We start from the raw sequence: 12,825 nt of genomic DNA on the forward strand, positions 1-12,825 counted from the left end.
CACCAGTGGGAGGGAGCCGTGAAGGAGGAAAGGTGTCCACACACTAGGAGCCCCTTCGCGGGCGGAGACTGCGGGGGGCGGAGGGGGGAGCTTCGGAGCCACGGAGGAGAGCGCAGCCACAGGGGTGCGGAGGGCAAAGCGGAGAGATTCCCGCACGGAGGCTCGGCGCCGAGCAGCACTCACCAGCCCAAGAGGCTTGTCTGCTCAGCCGCCGGGGCGGGCGGGGCTGGGAGCTGAGGCTCGGGCTGCGGTCGGATCGCAGGGAGAGGACTGGGGCTGGCGGCGTGAACACAGCCTGAAGGGGTTAGTGCGCCACGGCTAGCCGGGAGGGAGTCCGGGAAAAGTCTGCAGCTGCCGAAGAGGCAAGAGACTTTTTCTTACCTCCTTGTTTCCTGGTGCGCGAGGAGAGGGGATTCAGAGCGCCGCCTAAACGAGCTCCAGAGACAGGCGCGAGCCGCGGCTATCAGCACGGACCCCAGAGACGGGCAGGAGACGCTAAGGCTGCTGCTGCCGCCACCAAGAAGCCTGTGTGCGAGCACAGGTCACTCTCCACACCGCCCCTCCCGGGAGCCTGTGCAGCCCGCCACGGCCAGGCTCCCGTGATCCGGGGACAACTTCCCCGGGAGAACGCACGGCGCGCCTCGGGCTGCTGCAACGTCACGACGCCTCTGACGCCGCAGGCTCGCCCCGCCTCCTCCGTACCGCTCCCTCCCCCCGCCTGAGTGAGCCAGAGCCCCCGAAGCAGCGGCTCCTTTAACCCCGTCCTGTCTGGGCGGGGAACAGACGCCCTCAGGTGACCTACACGCAGAGGCGGGGCCAGATCCAAAGCTGAACCCCGGGAGCTGTGCGAACAGAGAAGAGAAAGGGAAATCTCTCCCAGCAGCCTCAGGAGCAGCGGATTAAATCTCCACACACAACTTGATGTGCCTGCATATGTTGAATACCTGAATAGACAATGAATCATCCCAAATTCGGGAGGTGGACTTTGGGAGCAGGATATATTAATTTTTCCCCTTTTCCTTTTTATTGTGAGTGTATATGTATATGCTTCTGGGTGAGATTTTGTCTGTATAGCTTTGCTTTATAATAGCTTTATTTTACTTCACTATATTATAGCCTCTTTCTTTCTTTCTTTCTTTCTATGTTTTCTCCCTTTTACTCTGAGCCATGTGGACGAAAGGCTCTTGGTGCTCCAGCCAGGCATCAGGGCTGTGCCTCTGAGGTGGGAGAGCCAACTTCAGGACACTGGTCCTCAAGAGACCTCCCAGCTCCACGTAATACCAAACAGCGAACATCTCTCAGAGATCTCCATCTCAACATCAAAACCCAGCTTCACTCAACAACCAGCAAGCTACAGTGCTGGACACCGTATGCCAAATAACTAGCAAGACAGGAACACAGCCCCATCCATTAGCAGAGAGGCTGCCTAAAATCATAATAAGGCCACAGACACCCCAAAATACACCACCAGACGTGGACGTGCCCACCAGAAAGACAAGATCCAGCCTCATCCACCAGAACTCAGGCACTAGTTCCCTCCACCAGGAAGCCTACACAACCCACTGAACCAACCTTAGCCACTGGGGACAGATACCAAAAACAACGGGAACTACGAACCTGCAGCCTGTGAAAAGGAGACCCCAAACACAGTAAGATAAGCAAAATGAGAAGACAGAAAAACACACAGCAGATGAAGGAGCAGGGTCAAAACACACCAGACTTAACAAATGAAGAGGAAATAGGTAGTCTACCTGAAAAAGAATTCAGAATAATGATAGTAAGGATGATGCAAAATCTTGGAAATAGAATAGACAAAATGCAAGAAACATTTAACAAGGACGTAGAAGAACTAAAGAGGAACCAAGCAATGATGAAAAACACAATAAATGAAATTAAAAATACTCTAGATGGGATCAATAGCAGAATAACTGAGGCAGAAGAAAGGATAAGTGACCTGAAAGATAAAATGATGGAAATAACGACTGCAGAGCAGGATAAAGAAAAAAGAATGAAAAGAACTGAGGACAGTCTCAGAGACCTCTGGGACAACATTAAACGCACCAACATTCGAATTATAGGGGGTCCCAGAAGAAGAAGAGAAAAAGAAAGGGACTGAGAAAATATTTGAAGAGATTATAGTTGAAAACTTCCCTAATATGGGAAAGGAAATAGTTAATCAAGTCCTGGAAGCACAGAGAGTCCCATACAGGATAAACCCAAGGAGAAACACGCCAAGACACATATTAATCAAACTGTCAAAAATTAAATATAAGGAAAACATATTAAAAGCAGCAGGGAAAAACAACAAATAACACACAAGGGAATCCCCATAAGGTTAACATCTGATCTTTCAGCAGAAACTCTGCAAGCCAGAAGGGAGTGGCAGGATATACTTAAAGTGATGAAGGAGAAAAACCTGCAACCAAGATTACTCTACCCAGCAAGGATCTCATTCAGATGTGATGGAGAAATTAAAACCTTTACAGACAAGCAAAAGCTGAGAGAGTTCAGCACCACCAGACCAGCTTTACAACAAATGCTAAAGGAACTCTCTAGGCAAGAACACAAGAGAAGGAAACACCTACAATAACAAACCCAAACATTTAAGAAATGGGAATAGGAACATATATATCGATAATTACTTTGAATGTAAATGGATTAAATGCTCCCACCAAAGACCACAGGCGGCTGAATGGATACAAAAACAAGACCCATATATATGCTGTCTAACAAGAGACCCACTTCAGACCTAGAGACACATACAGACTGAAAGTGAGGGGATGGAAAAAGATATTCCATGCAAATGGAAATCAAAAGAAAGCTGGAGTAGCAATCTCATATCAGACAAATAGACTTAAAATAAAGACTATTACAAGAGACAAAGAAGGACACTATATAATGATCAAGGGATTGATCCAAGAGGAAGGTATAACAATTGTAAATATTTATGCACCCAACATAGGAGCACCTCAATACATAAGGCAAATACTAACAGCCATAAAAGGGGAAATGGACAACAACACAATCATAGTAGGGGACTTTAACACCCGCTTTCACCAATGGACAGATCATCCAAAATGAAAATAAAAAAGGAAACACAAGCTTTAAATGATACATTAAACAAGATGGACTTAATTGATATTTATAGGACATTCCACCCCAAAACAACAGAATACACATTTTTCTCAAGTGCTCATGGAACATTCTCCAGGATAGATCATATCTTGGGTCACAAATCAAGCCTTGGTAAATTTAAGAAAATTGAAATCGTATCAAGTATCTTTTCCGACCACAACGCTATGAGACTAGATATCAATTACAGGAAAAGATCTGTAAAAAATACAAACACATGGAGGCTACACAATACACTACTTAGTAACGAAGTGATCACTGAAGAAATCAAAGGGGAAATCAAAAAATACCTAGAAACAAATGACAATGGAGACACGACGACCCAAAACCTATGGGACACAGCAAAAGCAGTGCTAAGAGGGAAGTTTATAGCAATACAAGCCTACATCAAGAAACAGGAAACATCTCGAATAAACAACCTAACCTTGCACCTAAAGCAATTAGAGAAAGAAGAACAAAAAAACCCCAAAGCCAGCAGAAGGAAAGAAATTATAAAAATCAGGTCAGAAATAAATGAAAAAGAAATGAAGGAAACAGTAGCAAAAATCAATGAAACTAAAAGCTGGTTCTTTGAGAAGATAAACAAAATTGATAAACCATTAGCCAGACTCATCAAGAGAAAAAGGGAGAAGACTCAAATCAATAGAATTAGAAATGAAAAAGAAGTAACCACTGACACTGCAGAAATACAAAAGATCATGAGAGATTACTACAAGCAACTCTATGCCAATAAAATGGACAACCTGGAAGAAATGGACAGATTCTTAGAAATGCACAAACTGCCGAGACTGAACCAGGAAGAAATAGAAAATATGAACAGACCAATCACAGGCACTGAAATTGAAACTGTGATTAAAAACCTTCCAACAAACAAAAGCCCAGGACCAGATGGCTTCACAGGTGAATTCTATCAAACATTTAGAGAAGAGCTAACACCTATCCTTCTCAAACTCTTCCAAAATATTGCAGAGGGAGGTGAATTCTATCAAACATTTAGAGAAGAGCTAACACCTATCCTTCTCAAACTCTTCCAAAATATTGCAGAGGGAGGTGAATTCTATCAAACATTTAGAGAAGAGCTAACACCTATCCTTCTCAAACTCTTCCAAAATATTGCAGAGGAACACCTATCCTTCTCAAACTCTTCCAAAATATTGCAGAATTCCCAAACTCATTCTACGAGGCCACCATCACCCTGATACCAAAACCAGACAAAGATGTCACAAAGAAAGAAAACTACAGGCCAATATCACCAATGAACATAGATGCAAAAATCCTCAACAAAATACTAGCAAACAGAATCCAACAGCACATTAAAAGGATCATACACCATGATCAAGTGGGGTTTATCCCAGGAATGCAAGGATTCTTCAATATACACAAATCAATCAATGTGATACACCATATTAACAAATTGAAGGAGAAAAACCATATGATCATCTCAATCGATGCAGAGAAAGCTTTTGAAAAAATTCGACACCATTTATGATAAAAACCCTCCAGAAAGTAGGCATAGAGGGAACTTTCCTCAACATAATAAAGGCCATATATGACAAACCCACAGCCAACATTGTCCTCAATGGTGAAAAACTGAAACCATTTCCACTAAGATCAGGAACAAGACAAGGTTGCCCACTCTCACCACTATTATTCAACATAGTTTTGGAAGTGTTAGCCACAGCAATCAGAGAAGACAAAGAGATAAAAGGAATCCAAATCGGAAAAGAAGAAGTAAAGCTGTCACTGTTTGCAGATGACATGATACTATACATAGAGAATCCTAAAGATGCTACCAGAAAACTCCTAGAGCTAATCAATGAATTTGGTAAAGTAGCAGGATACAAAATTAATGCACAGAAATCTCTTGCATTTCTATACACTAATGACGAAAAATCTGAAAGTGAAATTAAGAAAACACTCCCGTTTACCATTGCAACAAAAAGAATAAAATATCTAGGAATAAACCTACCTAAGGAGACAAAAGACCTGTATGCAGAAAATTATAAGACACTGATGAAAGAAATTAAAGATGATACAAATAGATGGAGAGATATACCATGTTCCTGGATTGGAAGAATCAACATTGTGAAAATGACTCTACTACCCAAAGCAATCTACAGATTCAATGCAATCCCTATCAAACTACCACTGGCATTTTTCACAGAACTAGAACAAAAAATTTCACAATTTGTATGGAAACACAAAAGACCCCGAATAGCCAAAACAATCTTGAGAACGAAAAATGGAGCTAGGGGAACCAGGCGCCCTGACTTCAGACTATATTACAAAGCTACAGTAATCAAGACAGTTTGGTACTGGCACAAAAACAGAAATATAGATCAATGGAACAGGATAGAAAGCCCAGAGATAAACCCACACACATATGGTCACCTTATCTTTGATAAAAGAGGCAAGCATATACAGTGGAGAAAAGACAGCCTCTTCAATAAGTGGTGCTGGGAAAATTGGACAGATACATGTAAAAGTATGAAATTAGAACACTCTCTGACACCATGCACAAAAATAAACTCAAAATGGATTAAAGACCTAAGTGTAAGGCCAGACACTATCAAACTCTTAGAGGAAAACATAGGCAGAACACTCTATGACATACATCACAGCAAGATTCTTTTTGACCCAGCTCCCAGAGAAATGGAAATAAGAACACAAATAAACAAATGGGACCTAATGAAACTTAAAAGCTTTTGCACAGCAAAGGAAACCATAAACAAGACCAAAAGACAACACTCAGAATGGGAGAAAATATTTGCAAATGAAGCAACTGACAAAGGATTAATCTCCAAGATTTACAAGCAGCTCATGCAGCTCAATAACAAAAAAACGAACAACCCAATCCAAAAATGGGCAGAAGACCTAAATACACATTTCTCCAAAGAAGATATACAGATTGCCAACAGACACATGAAAGAATGCTCAACATCATTAATCATTAGAGAAATGCAAATCAAAACTACAATGAGATATCATCTCACACCGGTCAGAATGGCCATCATCAGAAAATCTAGAAACAATAAATGCTGGAGAGGGTGTGGAGGAAAGGGAACACTCTTGCACTGTTGGTGGGAATGTAAATTGATACAGCCACTATGGAGAACAGTATGGAGGTTCCTTAAAAAACTACAAATAGAACTACCATACGACCCAGCAATCCCACTACTGGGCATATACCCTGAGAAAACCATAGTTCAAAAAGAGTCATGTACCAAAATGTTCATTGCAGCTCTATTTACAATAGCCAGGACATGGAAGCAACCTAAATGTCCATCGACAGATGAATGGATAAAGAAGATGTGGCACATATGTACAATGGAATATTACTCAGCCATAAAAAGAAATGAAATGGAGGTATTTGTAATGAGGTGGATGGAGTTAGAGTCTGTCATACAGAGTGAAGTAAGTCAGAAAGAGAAAAACAAATACAGTATGCTAACACATATATACGGAATCTAAGGAAAAAAAAAAAAAAAAGGCCATGAAGAACCTAGTGGCAAGACAGGAATAAAGACACAGACCTACTAGAGAATGGACTTGAGGATATGGGGAGGGGGTGGGGTGAGATGTGACAGGGTGAGAGAGTGTCATGGACATATATACACTACCAAATGTAAAATAGATAGCTAGTGGGAAGCAGCCGCATAGCACAGGGAGATCAGCTCGGTGTTTTGTGACCACCTAGAGGGGTGGGATGGGGAGGGTGGGAGGGAGGGAGATGCAAGAGGGAAGAGATATGGGAACATATTGTATGTGTATAACTGATTCACTTTGTTATAAAGCAGAAGCTAACACACCATTGTAAGGCAATTATACTTCAATAAAGATGTTTAAAAAAAAAAAGATAACTAATAAGGACCTACTGTATAGCACAGGGAAATCTACTCAATTTTCTGGAATAACCTATACGGGAGAAGAATCTGGAAAAGAATGGATATGTGTATGTGTGTGTGTATATATATATATATATATAAATATATATATATATATCTGATTCACTTTTCTGTAAACCTGAAACTAATACAACATTGTAAGTCAACTATACTGCAATAAAAATATTTCTTAAAAAATTAAAAAAAAATAAATTCAATGAAATGCAATTCACATTAAAAGTGAGAATAATGCTAATAGAATTGATACAGTAACAGTGATAAAATTACCATTTTATGCACACCCCTCTGTATTTTCTTCTAATTCTTTAGGTTTGTAAATGATCAAATACACATTAAAAATTTTTAAACCTTAGAAAACATATGATTATCATGCAGAAATAGTGGTCAGGTGCTCAAAAATTTCAAGAAACATCAAGAAATAGAATAATTTCTATTTTTATTCTTAATGGTATTGGTTAGGGAACCATAAGTCTACATTCTTTTTATAATTGACTTTCCAGGTTGTTTTTATTAATCAGGCTCTATGGGGAAAAATAATAGTAGTAAGAGTTAACAAAATGCCTCATGGAGCTGGATGCTCCTTATCAAATCCAGCTGGACAACCTCAGGAAAATTACATGATCTCCCTATGCCTCAGTTTTCTCATCTGTAAAATAGGGTGATGGTGACAGCACATGTAGCCCATAGGATTGTAATGAGGATTAAATATATAACATGCATAAAACAGTATCCAAATAATTCCAAATATATGTAGATAACCCCTTCCAGGAATTAGAGCTTAATTTCCCTCCCCTTGAATATGGGTTGGACCTAGTGTCCTACTTTCAAAGACTAGTGTATGGAAAGGGGAAATGGTACCTTTACAGTGGAGAAACCTGGCAAACAATCTCACTCTTTAACACCATCTCCCCCTGAAAAGAATAAAATTTTTTAAGTGTTATCCAGACTGTCACATTATTGCTTAAAACCGTCCAATGCTTCTCTTTGTACTTAGAGTAAAATTTCGATTCCTTGCCACGCTTTCTAGACCTCACGTGTATCTACTTCATAATGGACCTCTATTCACCCTCTCGCTATGATCTGGCCTCACAAGCATTTTCAATATAACTCAACTGATCCAAGATGTTTCTGCCTTGCATGCTTTACCTGATCTTACTTCCATGCCTCTGCTCAATAGTTGCCCCTTCACAAATACCTTCCCTGACCCTCCAACCTAAAGTCCCTCCACTTGGCCACTCTCTGTCACTTACCTGGCTTATTTCCTTCACAGAACCTATCATACCATGAAATTTTCTTGATTTTGTATTTACTTGCTTGCTGCCTCTAGCCCATCATTAGAAAGATGGCTCATTATTTTCTTTAAGCCCCATATCCCAGTTCCTAGAACCTTGTAGGAACCAAGATATAATTTGCTGCTTGAATAAATGACAGAGTCAAGAGTAAGGTTGTCTGGAACATCCAGGATTTTTATGTATTTTAGTGATGACCCATAAGGTCAACTTTTTAATGAGAACTAGATGCACCGGAAGAAGGTCTATATTTTAAACATCTATTCCTATTAGCTGATAATCACCAATATTTTTCAGCCTTCATGCTTAGCATCATTTGTTCCCGACCCAGTGCTGACCATAGATTCCTACATGCCAGCAGATGAACTGTAGAATTAATCATTCTGCCAAGACTGGGACCACCTATGGGAGTGTGCTAATTATTCCCTTCCCTCAGGCCACAGTTTTCTTATAACACTTACCATATTTTCTTAGCTCTAGTAAAAACTATCAGTGGATTTTTTTTTGTCCCTCACTGGGATTGTAGCCCTTTCCGACCTCAATGTAACTGATCAGGACTTTACCACATGTCTAGCTATCAAAAATCCTCTACCTAAGAAACATATTCCTATGCCTCTGTGACTCTTTTTCTCGTTTCCCACATCTTGATTGTGCCACCCATCTCACTTTAGATGTGACCCACCCTATTTTCTTGCAGCATCCAAAACACCAGTTTAGAGCCCCTTGGTCCATGCAGGACTGAGTTTTTATGTCTCCTTGGACATAGGACATTGAATACTAGCTATTAAACCTAGATTTTCTTCTTTTTTCCACCAGCCTCTGCAGCTGAGGTCAGATTATTCCTCAGGGAAAAGCCCACTTAAATCATAAACCCCACTTAATGTGTGTTGCAAAAAAATTATTAAATAGCCAGCCATAGCAGAACCTATTCCAATTTTTGAGACATTTAAAAATAATAAATAAATCACCATTATATGCAAAGTATAGAATGCAGTACTAGCAATTAGTAGACTGCACAATATTCAGCTGAAAGTTAAGAATCTTTGGCATGGTTTGATAATTGCAGCTAATCATGACATTTCCACAAAATACCTTTGACTGTTTAATCATTTTGAAGGTAATCTTATGTTAAGAAACCTCATACCTAAAGAAAACATTTATAAAGTTCTTTATTTTTAAAAAGGATTTACTAATACCTTTCACAGAACCCAAAATCTTTGTATTTTAAGTAATAGGATCTATAGAATATTGATGTTTTTATTTATTCAGATTCAACTCTCAGTAAAACCTAAAAATAAAGAATGCTGTTCCTATTAGTAAAGACTCACAAGATATAAGTATAGCAATATAATATCATAATGATCAAGTGATCAAGGGAAATATTCTGACTATCAGAAAGCAACAGGAATCATGTTTTAAAAATATTAAACTAATGTATTTTCCCTTCTTATTAATCCAATTATTTCCCCTGTAACTCCTTCTGACCCTTAAGACTACATCAAGGAGGTTATTACCTAGAAAAAGTATGAGTGATGTCCCTAGGTTCATGTGTAGTATAAAACGTATCCCAAATCCTATGTGACCTAGGAGGAACTATAGAAGAAAGCAGATATTACTTGGCTAACAATCTTGCCAATGGGTGGGACTAGTGGTGGTCACTGTGGCAGAGGTAAAGTGTTCTTGCACGGAAAATGCCTGCATGGATCACCAAGCCTAAGACTGAATGGAAGTCACAGCCAGAACTAGGGGGCTCTTTAGTGCCAGCCAGAACCAAAATGGATCTTCCTCTGTGGAGGGTAAGGTCCCAACTTCCCAGGACTCTTGCCAATTTAGAAAGGACAGGTCATGATTTTCATTAGTGATGTACATCTGTGGCAGATTTCAACAGCATGCCCAGTGACCGAGATGGACTAGGGACACTTCCATGAGGTCGGTGAGAAGTACACAGAGACCAGAATGCAGGCCAGCCCTTCCAGTGTCCTCTCATCCATCACCATGACCTTCCTCCTACATCTGAGTAGCATATTTTGAGGAAGAGGTGGGGCAATGGTAAAATTTTTAGACAGGAGGAAAACTGGCTGTTGAATCTTGAATTTTATTAAATTATTATCCAAAACAAACTGAGGCGACATTAAAGGAACTGTTCTAAACTTGAAGAGATAGTGGGGTGGTGGTTCAGTGGCAAGAAGAGGACCTTTATAAACAAAAGAGAAAACTAATTTTTTGCATATCTGGGTATAGTGTGTAAATATTTTATTCCATGTATCAATATTCCTAGAAAGATTTAACGAAAGATATTCAACAGAGATTAAGAGAAATTAAAGTATAAATGATTGCTAATTGGTAATAGACTATTAGCTGAAGTCACATGGAAACCTACTTGTGGTAATTCTCCAGAAAAACAGAACCAATAGGATGTGTGTGTGTGTTTACTTTATTTATTTATGTATTTATTATTATTTTTATTACTTTTAAAGGAACTGGCTCAGACTGGCAAGTTCATGATTTGCAGGGCAGGCCCACAGACTGGAGGCCCAGGAGAGCCAATGTCCCAATTTGAGTCTGAAGTCTGTCTGCTGTAGAGCCAGGAAGAGCTGATGTTGCAGATGAAAGGGAGTCTGCTGGAGAATTCTCTCTTGCTCGGGGAAGCCAGTCCTTTTATTCTATTCAAGCTTTCCACTGAGGGGATAAGGCCCACCCACATTATGGAGGTCATTTTCTTTACGAAAAGTCCATTGATTTAAATGTTAATCTCATCCAAAAACACCCTTACAGAATAATGTTTGCCCAAGTATCTGGGCATCTCATGGCCCAACCGAACTGACACGTGAAATTAACAATTGTACCACTGTAAAACACTTTGCTGATGTAGCTATTATACTGGAAGGGGAAAGTTAACTAGGAATTAAAGAAGGGAAATAGGCTAGTATCTGTTTTCCATATGTTACAAAACAAAATTCAACTGAGTAAATTTTAAGATCAAATTGGCTTTATTCAAATATTCATGAAACAGGCAGCTCCAAAGAGGTGCAGAAAAGGAAAGAGCTATAAAGGCAGAAAAGAGGTGAGACAGGGAAGTCATAAACAAAAGAAAGGATCATTTCAGACAGAATCACCTTCCTTGGGGGGAAGGCAGGGGCCTAGAAGTAGCGTACCTCACTAGTGCTGGCCAGGAAATTCCAGACTGACTGGTTAAGATTACACTTCCAGGAAAGGCTGAAACTGTAATCAGATTAGGTATTAAGTCTTAGTTTGCAGGTGTAGGACTTAGCACAGGGACTCCATTTGGGGCCTGTTGTCTCTTTCATAACACATACTGTGGACCTCCATAGTTATGGAATAGCCCTGTAGGGAAGCAGAGTAGATGGGTAGATTGGATTGAGTGGCCAGACTATGTCCTGGTACAGAATGAGAGTACTTTGGGTGAAGAAGTAAAAGGTACTTATTCTAGGGAGCTCTCTGCTGATATTCAACCAAGAATGATTCTTTAATCAGACATTCCTTTAAGTCTTCACTATTCTTTTCAAATACAATGGAAGTTTTAAATTAGGGAAAGATAGTGTTAATAAAATAACAGAAGTTTAGAAGAAATATTTTTATCTCATTTTTGTAGTTGACACGTCAGGCTTCCCTTTTTTCACCTTTTCATTATTACTGCTCTTAATCTGGGTGTCTCACACCACGGGACTTTGTTAATATCCAGTGGTCAATCAGGTAGCTCATTTGGTAAAGATTTTTGGAGGAAAAAATTTTCTCCTACTTGACAATTCTATGGTACCAAGAGGCACACTAATTAAAATGTGCTTATTTTAGGAGTCAGATCACAGGAGGTGTTAGGATAGTAAAGTTCTGATTATTATCTAAAGTTGCACCATTAATAAAAAGTTTAGGGCTTCCCTGGTGGCGCAGTGGTTGAGAATCTGCCTGCCAATGCAGGGGACACGGGTTCGAGCCCTGGTCTGGGAAGATCCCACATGCCGCGGAGCAACTAGGCCCGTGAGCCACAACTACTGAGCCTGCGCGTCTGGAGCCTGTGCTCCGCAACGAGAGAGGCCGCGATAGTGAGAGGCCCGCGCACCGCGATGAAGAGTGGCCCCCGCTTGCCGCAACTAGAGAAAGCCCTCGCACAGAAAAGAAGAACAAAAACAAAAAAAAAAAAAAATAAAAAAAAAAAAAAAAAAAAAAAAGTTTAGGCAAAAATAGTTTGCCCTAAATCCAAAGGGAATGGAAAAGCAAGAGAAGAAAGAAAACTGGCACATCTATGATGAACAAAGGAGGAAATGATTAGGGGGGAGAGAAGACTAGAGGGAAGAATCATTCCCCCAAATGTTAGAAATTTTAGCCCCTCATTAATATGCTCTTTAATTCTTAACATTCTATTTGAGCAATTCACAGCTTAAACTGGTTTAATCTAAAAACGGGTGCACTTCTCACACTAGACGAATTGATGATCCCTTAAGTTAATGACCCAGAATAGGAGAAAAGGTCCGATGTTCCCA

The sequence above is a fragment of the Balaenoptera musculus genome, chromosome 5, assembly GCF_009873245.2.
Source record: "Balaenoptera musculus isolate JJ_BM4_2016_0621 chromosome 5, mBalMus1.pri.v3, whole genome shotgun sequence".
Taxonomy (NCBI): Eukaryota; Metazoa; Chordata; class Mammalia; order Artiodactyla; family Balaenopteridae; genus Balaenoptera; species Balaenoptera musculus.